This window comes from Gossypium hirsutum, chromosome A08, assembly GCF_007990345.1.
Source record: "Gossypium hirsutum isolate 1008001.06 chromosome A08, Gossypium_hirsutum_v2.1, whole genome shotgun sequence".
NCBI lineage: Eukaryota > Viridiplantae > Streptophyta > Magnoliopsida > Malvales > Malvaceae > Gossypium > Gossypium hirsutum.
The window spans coordinates 80,548,647-80,558,023 of NC_053431.1; positions in this window are offsets into that span (position 1 = coordinate 80,548,647).

Here is a 9,377-nt window from a genome sequence, read left to right on the forward strand (position 1 = left end):
TGGAATTCCTTGCTCAAACTTACTAAGCATAAATTGCTTACTCGTTACATTGCTCCTCTGTTTTATAGATTTTTGGTTCTCCAGCTATCGGACTCGGGATCTTGAAGTCGAAGTCGCCCACACTATCAAAGGCTCTTTTGGGTACTATTTTGGTTGAATTTTGTTATGGCATGTATAGGACTACCCATTGTTGTCTTTCGAGTACTTTATGAAATGTATAAGTGTACAGCCATGCGAAAATGGCTTGTAGAAGTGGAGTATGGCATTAGACCATTCGTATTTATGAATGTATAGATGGTTTCATGATGTAACTATGTTGGAATGGAAGTGTTGAGCAAATGATCAGCCACTAGAATGGCTAAGTATGATCATATGTGGGCTTATGTATGACAAGGCCCTAGTTGGTCCATGAAACCCCAAATTAGGTAAGGTTCACTTTGAAAACAGAAGCTGATAGCAGCAGTGGTGTGGATTGGAAAAATCACAAGAATTCGTAGGAGTGGAATTAAATAGTGAATAAATTATGTAATCGAACCTTGATGAATCTACTTTCATATGGAAGTAACGAATCAATTATAGGAACAGTACAGAAAGAGATATTCTGTTTCTTGTGGAACAGGGCCAGAACAGTTTCTAGATTCACTGTTCCGCCTTTGGAAATTCACTATAAATTGACCAGAGATAATTAGGGGTCATACCATATATGTATGGATTCCTCTCTGAGTCTAGTTTCCATAGAAACAAACGGCATCAGTATTGAAGCTCTGTGCAGAGAGATATCCCAGTCGTAATGGGAAAAGGTCAGTGTAGTCGACCCCTGTAACATGGGAGACTTTGACTAATAAACTGTACTAATTGGCCCGACCAAAAATTCTAGAAAAAAATTCCATAGGTGGGGACATGAGTCTAGTTTCAGGGAAAAATCACAAAACTGATTTTTGAGTTGTGAAACTCAAGATATGATTTTTGAAGCGACTAGTACTCAGACTGGGCAGTGTCTGGAAAAAAAAAATTTTCAAAGTTTGTTAACATCTCGTGTCCGACTCCGGTGTCGGTCTCGGGTTCGGGGTGTTACATTAGCCATGCGAAAATGGCTTGCTAATTTCCTAAATACTAGTTCATGGTTCTATGGACTTATGTGTCAAATATCTTGAAATTTATTAGTTACTTTAACTTTGGTTAAATTTTATTCATGGTTGAATGATTAAAGAAACTATATTTTGGTTATGCATGATTAATTATGAATAGCTAGTCTGATCTGTTTCTGATTGGTAATACCTTATGAATCTATTCCGGCGACGGATAAGCGTATAGGGTGTTACATTTTATTGGTATCAGAGCTACAGTTTAGTCGATTCTAGGACTAACGTAGCGTGTGTGAGTCTAGCTATACATGCCATTTAGTGTTAATACAATAGTATGATGATTTCTGACAGTTGAAATGTGTTTTTCATATAGTAATGGATTCTGATCCCGATCGAGTAGTAGCTGACGATGTTGAGAGTGTAGCGCCTGCTCCCGTGCATGGGACAGTGCCGATTGACTCTCAACTAAATGCAAGTAATCAAAATAATGAGGCTAAACAAGCCTTCTATGCTATGATGAACGATTGGTTTACCCAATATTTTCCAACTAATCCGGCTGTTGCACAACCCCCACCCTCGACTAATATAAACCCTGCACCTGTGGTACCTCCAATAGTAGACCCGTTGAGATTAAGCAAGCCCCCGGTGGATAGAATTCAAAAGCACGGGGCTACTAAATTCAAGGCTACTGACAGTGATGATGTCGCGCAAGCTGAGTTTTGGCTCGATAACACCATTCGAGTGTTTGATGAATTATCGTGCACAACCGATAAGTGTTTAAAATGTGCTATATCTCTGTTGCGTGATTCTGCCTACTATTGGTGGAATACATTGATTTCTGTTGTGCCGAGAGAACGGGTTACTTGGGAATTCTTTCAAACCGAGTTCCATAAGAAATATATCAGTGAAAGATTTATCGATCAGAAACGGAAGGAATTTCTCGAGCTCAAACAGGGCTCTATGGTAGTTACTGATTACGAGCGAAAGTTTGTCAGACTTAGTAGATATGCTCGGGAATGTGTCTCGTCTAATGCTATCATGTGTAAACGCTTCGAGGAGGGTTGAATGAAGACATTAAACTGTTGGTCGGTATTCTGGAAATCAAAGAGTTTGTAGTACTTGTCGAGCGAGCTTGTAAAGCTGAAGAGCTCGGTAAAGAAAAAAAAAGCTGATGATGGAGCTAGAGAGTTCGATAAAAGATCTTTAGGAAAACCCTTTCATCAGTCATTGAAGAAATTTAGGGATGACTCAGGCCGATCTAAGAATACATCGGGTTTTTCCAGACGGGACCGTGATCAACCCCATGTGAGTACACGAGCCACCTTTGTTGTCAGTGTTGGCAATGATCGTCAGGACAGATCTGAGTGCAAACATTGTGGCAAATGGCATTCAGGAAGCTGTAGATTTCGTGACCGCTTCTATTTCAAATGTGGATCAGCTGATCATTTTATCCAAGACTATCCAAAATTAGCTGATCAGAATACTGATCCGAGTAGGAGACCTAGTAACACTGCAGCACAAGGTAGACCGCCTAGACCCGCGGGTAATGCTAGTGGAAATCAGAGAGGGACTAAAAATACTGATGTAAGTTCTGAGGCTCGTGCCCCTACCAGAGGCTATGCTATATGAGGGCGCGAAGATGCTTCTTTGCCAGATGTTATTACCGGTACTTTCACTCTTTTTGATACTGATATTATTGCTTTGATTGACCCCGGTTCTACTCATTCATATGTGTGTGAAACTTTGGCATCTAGTAAGACTCTACCTGTTGAGTCTACTGAGTTTGTGATTCGGGTGTCAAATCCTTTGGGCCGTTATGTGTTAGTTGATAAAGTGTGTAAGAAATGTCCCCTGAAGATCCGAGATTTTTGCTTTTCGGCTGATCTAATGCTATTATCGTTTGACGAGTTTGATGTCATTCTTGGTATGGACTGGTTAATTAAGCATGATGCAGTAGTGAATTGTAAGTGAAAGACAATTGACTTGAGGTGTTCAAATGATGAGATAATCCGAGTTGAGTCTACTGATTTAAATGGATTACCGGTAGTGATATCTTTGATGTTAGCTCAGAAATTTGTGAAAAAGGGGTGTGAAGCTTATCTTGCGTATGTTCTGGATAGTAAAGAGTTCGAAAAGAAACTTAAGACAGTGTCAGTAGTTTTTGAGTTTCCGGATGTATTTCCAGAAGAATTACCGGGATTACCACCTGTTCGGGAGGTAGAGTTTGGCATTGAACTAGTGCTAGGGACTACACCTATTTCGATAGCTCCGTATCGTATGGCACCGACCGAACTAAAAGAATTGAAATCTCAGTTGCAAGAATTGACAGATAAAGGTTTTGCTCGATCGAGTTTTTCTCCCTGGGGTGCACCAGTGCTGTTTGTGAAAAAGAAAGACGCTACTATGAGAATGTGTATCGATTATCATCAGCTTAATAAGGTAATGATAAAGAATAAATATTCGTTGCCGGGAATTGACGATTTGTTCGATCAACTGAAAGGAGCCTCTGTATTTTCGAAGATAGACTTGAGATCGGGTTATTATCAGTTGCGAGTTAGAAACTCTGATGTGCCTAAAACTGCTTTCAAAACAAGGTATGGACACTATGAGTTCCTAGTGATGCCGTTTGGGCTCACTAATGGCCCTGCTGTTTTTATGGATTTAATGAATCGAATTTTGAGACAGTATTTGGATTGGTTTGTAGTCGTGTTTATAGATGACATTTTGATCTATTCGCGTGACAAAATCGAGTATGTCGAACACTTGAAGTTAGTATTACAGATTTTGCGAGACAAGTAATTATATGCGAAGTTTAGTAAATGTGAGTTCTGCTTGAGGGAAGTCAGCCTTTTGGGACATGTTATATCCGCATCAGGTGTCCGAGTTGATCCTAGTAAAATTTCAGCTATACTCGATTGGAAGCCTCCGAAGAGTGTTTCGGAAGTTCGAAGTTTTCTGGGACTTGCCAGGTACTACAGACGGTTTGTGAAAGGTTTCTCGATGATAGCAACATCGATGACAAAGTTGCTTCGGAAAGATATCAAATTTGAATGGTCAGAAAAATGCCAGAAAAGTTTTGATCAATTGAAAACTCTTTTGACTGAAGCTCCGGTGTTAGTTCAGCCAGAATCCGGTAAAGAATTTGTGATTTATAGTGATGCGTCTCTGAATAGTTTGGGTTGTGTATTGATGCAAGAGGATAGAGTAGTAGCGTTCACTTCGAGACAGTTGAAGCCTCACGAGAAGAACTATCCGACTCATGATCTAGAGTTAGCTACTATCGTTTTCGCTTTAAAAATTTGGCACCACTACTTGTTCGGGGAAAAATGCCATGTGTATTCTGATCACAATAGTCTCAAGTACTTGATGACTCAGAGAGATTTGAATTTGAGACAAAGACAGTGGCTAGAATTATTGAAAGATTACGAGCTTATCATTGATTACCATTAGGGAAAAGCTAATGTGGTCACTAATGCTTTAAGCTGTAAGTCACTATTTTCATTGCGAGCAATGAATGTGCACCTTTCTGTGTCCACTGATGGTGTGTTAGTAGCGGAGTTAAAAGCAAAACCGTTATTGATGCAACAAATCCGTGAAGCTCAAAAAGTTGATGATGAATTAGTTGCAAAACGAGCATTATGTGTATTGAAACAAGATTCAAAAATTTTGATTGATAGCAATGATTGTTTGAGGTTCAGAAATCGATTATGTGTTCCAAGAAATTTAGAGCTTATTCCGATGATTTTGGGTGAGGCTCATAGTAGTCGAATGTCAGTTCACCCGGGTAGTACGAAAATGTACAATGATCTAAAACAACAATACTGGTGGCATGGTATGAAATGAGACATTTTTTATTTGTTTCGAAGTGTTTGGTATGTTAACAAGTGAAAGCAGCACATCAAGTGCCTTCGGGATTACTTCAGCTGATCATGATACCTGAATGGAAGTGGGATCGAGTTACGATGGATTTTGTATCTGGGTTGCCATTGTCACCAAGCAAGAAAGATGCGATCTGGGTTGTTGTTGATAGATTGACAAAGTCGGCTCATTTTATTCCCGTATGTACAGATTATTCACTTGATAAGCTAGCCGAATTGTATGTTTCTTAGATTGTAAGGTTACACGGGGTACCAACTTCTATTATGTCGGATAGAGATCCGAGATTCACATTGCGGCTTTGGAAGAAATTGCAAGAAGCATTGGGTACTAAGTTGCATTTTAGCACCGCTTTTCATCCCTAGACCGATGGTCAATCCAAGCGAATTATTCAGATGCTCGAGGACATGTTGAGATGTTGCATCCTTGAGTTTAATGCTTTGTGGGAACGATACTTGCCTTTGGTTGAATTCGAATATAATAATAGTTTTCAATCGAGTATCAAGATGGCACCTTACGAAGCTTTGTACGGTCGTAAATGTCGTACACCTTTGTTTTGGACCGAATTCAGTGAGAATAAAATTTACGGAGTTGATTTGATTAAAGAGGTCGAACAAAAAGTTAAAGTGATCCGTGGAAGTCTAAAAGCAGCATCAGATTGTCAAAAATCGTATGCGGACTTGAAACGGAAAGATATTGAGTATCAAGTTGGAGACAGAGTGTTTCTCAAAGTTTCACCGTGGAAAAAGGTACTCAGATTTGGCCGTAAAGGCAAATTAAGCCCAAGATTTATCAGACCATACGAAATTACAGAAAGGATTGGGCCAGTTGCTTATAGACTACCTTTGCCGCATGAACTTGAAAAGATTCATAACGTTTTTCATGTTTTGGTGCTCCGTCGGTACAAATCCGATCCTTCTCATGTGATTAGTCCATCAGAGATAGAAATTTGGTTTGATTTGAGCTATGAAGAGGAACCGATTCGTATTTTGGCTCACGAGGTGAAAGAATTCCGGAACAAGACAATTTCATTAGTAAAAGTGTTGTGGGTCAAACATAGAGTTGAAGAAGCAACGTGGGAGTTTGAAGACTCCATGAAAAAATGATACCCTAATTTATTCGTTGGTAAGATTTTCGGGGACGAAAATTTCTAAAGGGGGAGAGTTGTGACAGCTCTAATTTGACCCTAGTCGGAAAGTGGTTTCGGGACCACAAAACCGAGTCACAAAAAGAATTAAACGTTATATTCTATGCTTATTATATGTGTAAGTGCATGTGTGAAAGTTTCATGCTTTGATTTTGTCATTTGTATGTGAAATTTATTAAATAGGACTTATGTGAGAAATTTTGAAAATGTGATAGGTTAAATTGTAGTGGTCTATTAATGCATGATAAAAAAAAGAATGGACTTGCATGTCAAATTATCCATTTTAAGATAGTGGCCAGCCATGTTGTTGTTTAGTATAAAATATATGTATTATCTATTAGTATTATGGCAACTAAATGGCTTTATATTTTATTATAATGATAATTAAAAATAGAAAAAAAAGGGTGAAGAAAACAAAGTGTTCATCTTTGTTCTTCTTAACCGATTTTAAAGAAAGAAAAAGGAGCAAAGCCATTCGATCATCTTAAGCTTGAAACAAGGTTAGTAATTCACGTTAGATTTTGAAATTTTAGCTTATTTTAAGTTAGTTACCAAGTTCCTTACTTAGCCCATGTCAAAATTTTGAATTTGGGTGATGATTTGAGCATTCGGCCATGGTAGATAATGAAGGGGTTAGATTATTGTCCTTATGTTTTGATGAATAATTGTTGATGAGAGAAGTTTGAACTAGTTAAAATTTAAATTGCTAGTACTTATATGTGTAATAGCCGAACTTGAACTTGATAAATGACTTGAACAAATGTTTTATATTAAAATGTTAGAATGTGAGTAATTGCCGTTTGGGTGATTTGAAAAAAATAAAATAGATGTTTGAATGTCTAAAGGTTCGGCTTTATGCATTAATTTAATGGTATGATTTTGAATAATGTAATTAATGGAATGTGAGTAATGTTTACGCATAGGTGAAATTATATATGTTCGGCCAACCTAGGTCTCTATGATATTGAAAATGAAAATTATGATGTTAAATAATGTACGGTAGTGGACTAAGTATTTATTTGTATCTTACATATATATGTTATGATGATGATTGATAGGTGAGAATTAAGCTTAGTTTCGAGGTATAAATATATTAAAATAAATGTTGTATGTGGTTCGTGATTAATTTTATTGACTAAACAATGTGTTTTGTTTCGTTAAGGTTATGTATGACTTTGGCATATGAGTTAGTGTATATCATGTATGTATATGTATTGATTTGGTTGAATATAAACGGTAAATTTTATATCAAGCTTATATTAAGGATACAATTATAATAAACACATTTATCATGAATACATGAACCTCAGTCATATAGATTTTTATGTATGTCTCAAAGTTAATATGAATTATGGTATTTATATTAAGACATGCGCACTTGACCTTTCTATTTGTTTAATTTTGTATGTTACTATGTGTCTTGAATGTGTGCAAGGTGTTTACAATTGTGAGTGTTACTTACCCTGTTATGTGGCTAAATGGTTAAGTTGATTTTGGAATGTGTAGTGATAATTGCTCCACTTGAATTCGGTTTGGTGTGTGCAGGGTATGAGCTTAATAGGGTTTATATGTTGTGAATGAATGAAACTTTAGTTAAGCTATTGTGTGATATGTGCTTTAAAATAAATGAATTATGCATGTGGTCTTGAGGGTGTGTATAAAGAAAATGTTAACTTGTTTGTATCTTAATGTCGAATGAAATATTTGGCCAAGGAATGGTTCAAATTGATGAAAATAGAAAGGTCAAAGATGACCTATAAAGTATTTTTTTTTGTTTACTATGATCTATATATGTGAAAGTTGAATATGTATATATATTATATTTTGAAGTAATGCTTGAATAGTCAAATAATGATTAGTTTAAAATTTTTTTTGAAACAAGCTCAAGAGCATAGAGGGACAAATTTGGATAAGGGAAAAGCTAAAGTAGTTGAGTAGCCGACCCGTAGTTGTTCAGAAAATACTCGAGGTAAGTTGTCAGTATTTAAACATAAGCTATTTATGAATGAATCATGATATGTCACGAAAAATTTTCCATACCTTTAGTATATATATATACACATACTTGAAGCCGAATAGTATGCATGAGATTTAAATAAGGAAATTTGTTATGATCATCTTGCCATGAGCCTAGCAGGCATAATGCCGGTGAATGAGTTTCAGACTTAATGTCTAGCAGGCCTCGTGCCGGTGATAAATTCAAGTTTATACCTAGCAGGCTCATGCCGGTGATAAATTCAGGTTGATACCTAGCAGGCCTTATGCCAGTGTTAAGTTCGGGTTTATACCTAGCAGGCAAATTGCCAGTGAAACAATAAAAGTCTATGAATATGAGATTAAACCATACGATATCTAGATTCATTTGATAGATTAAACTGAAACACCCCAAACCGGGCCTAGACGTTATGGCCGAATTTGGCGTGTCACATCAAACCATTTTTCAAATTTGACCGTTCCGGTGAAAATCCATTACTGAATCTAAATTCATTTATTATTATTAAACTAAAGTTCTCATCAAAATGTTTACCAATTTGTTTGCCTTTGGTATATTACCTCATTTAAAATCGCAGAAGCATTTTGGAAACTTTGTTGTTGGAAGCTCGTGTTCCTTAGAAGAAAGAATTACTAATGTTAATTAAAATAAAACAAAGGCATGAAAATCAAGTCATTTGTACTCATCTTCAATCAAAAATCAAAATAAAAGAAAAGAAAAAGAGCCATACTAAAGTTCAATTGAAGGTTCGTTTTTGTTTCGTTTTTGATAATTTTTATGTTTTTGTAATCGTTGCTTTGTATACTATCAAGCCCATGTCTCTATTTTTGATTTTGTTGATGTTTTTGAGTTATTCCATTGATGAAACTATGAGTTTTGTGAAGTTATTTGTTGATAAATGGGAAATATAATTTAGGTTAATATCTGTTGTCTTTAGATTTTTGATGATTTTGAGTAAAATGGGCTAAATTGTGAAATTTGTAATTTGAGGGACTAAAATGTAAAATAAATGAAATTTGAGGACTTGTATGAGTGCTATGAATATTCGGCCAAGCATGAGTATGTGCAAATCATGTGTATTTTGTGATTTTGTGAAATAGGGACTAAAGTATCAAAATGTGAAAATGTGAGGGCTAGTTTGCAAAATGCCCTAAATAAGTGTTTATGGATTGTTTTGAATGAATTTTTTATTGAATAAGTTAATATAGATTAATAGTTAAAGAAAACAGAATTAGATCGGGGAAAGTCGAAAGTTGTCGAGTAACCGATTCCATCC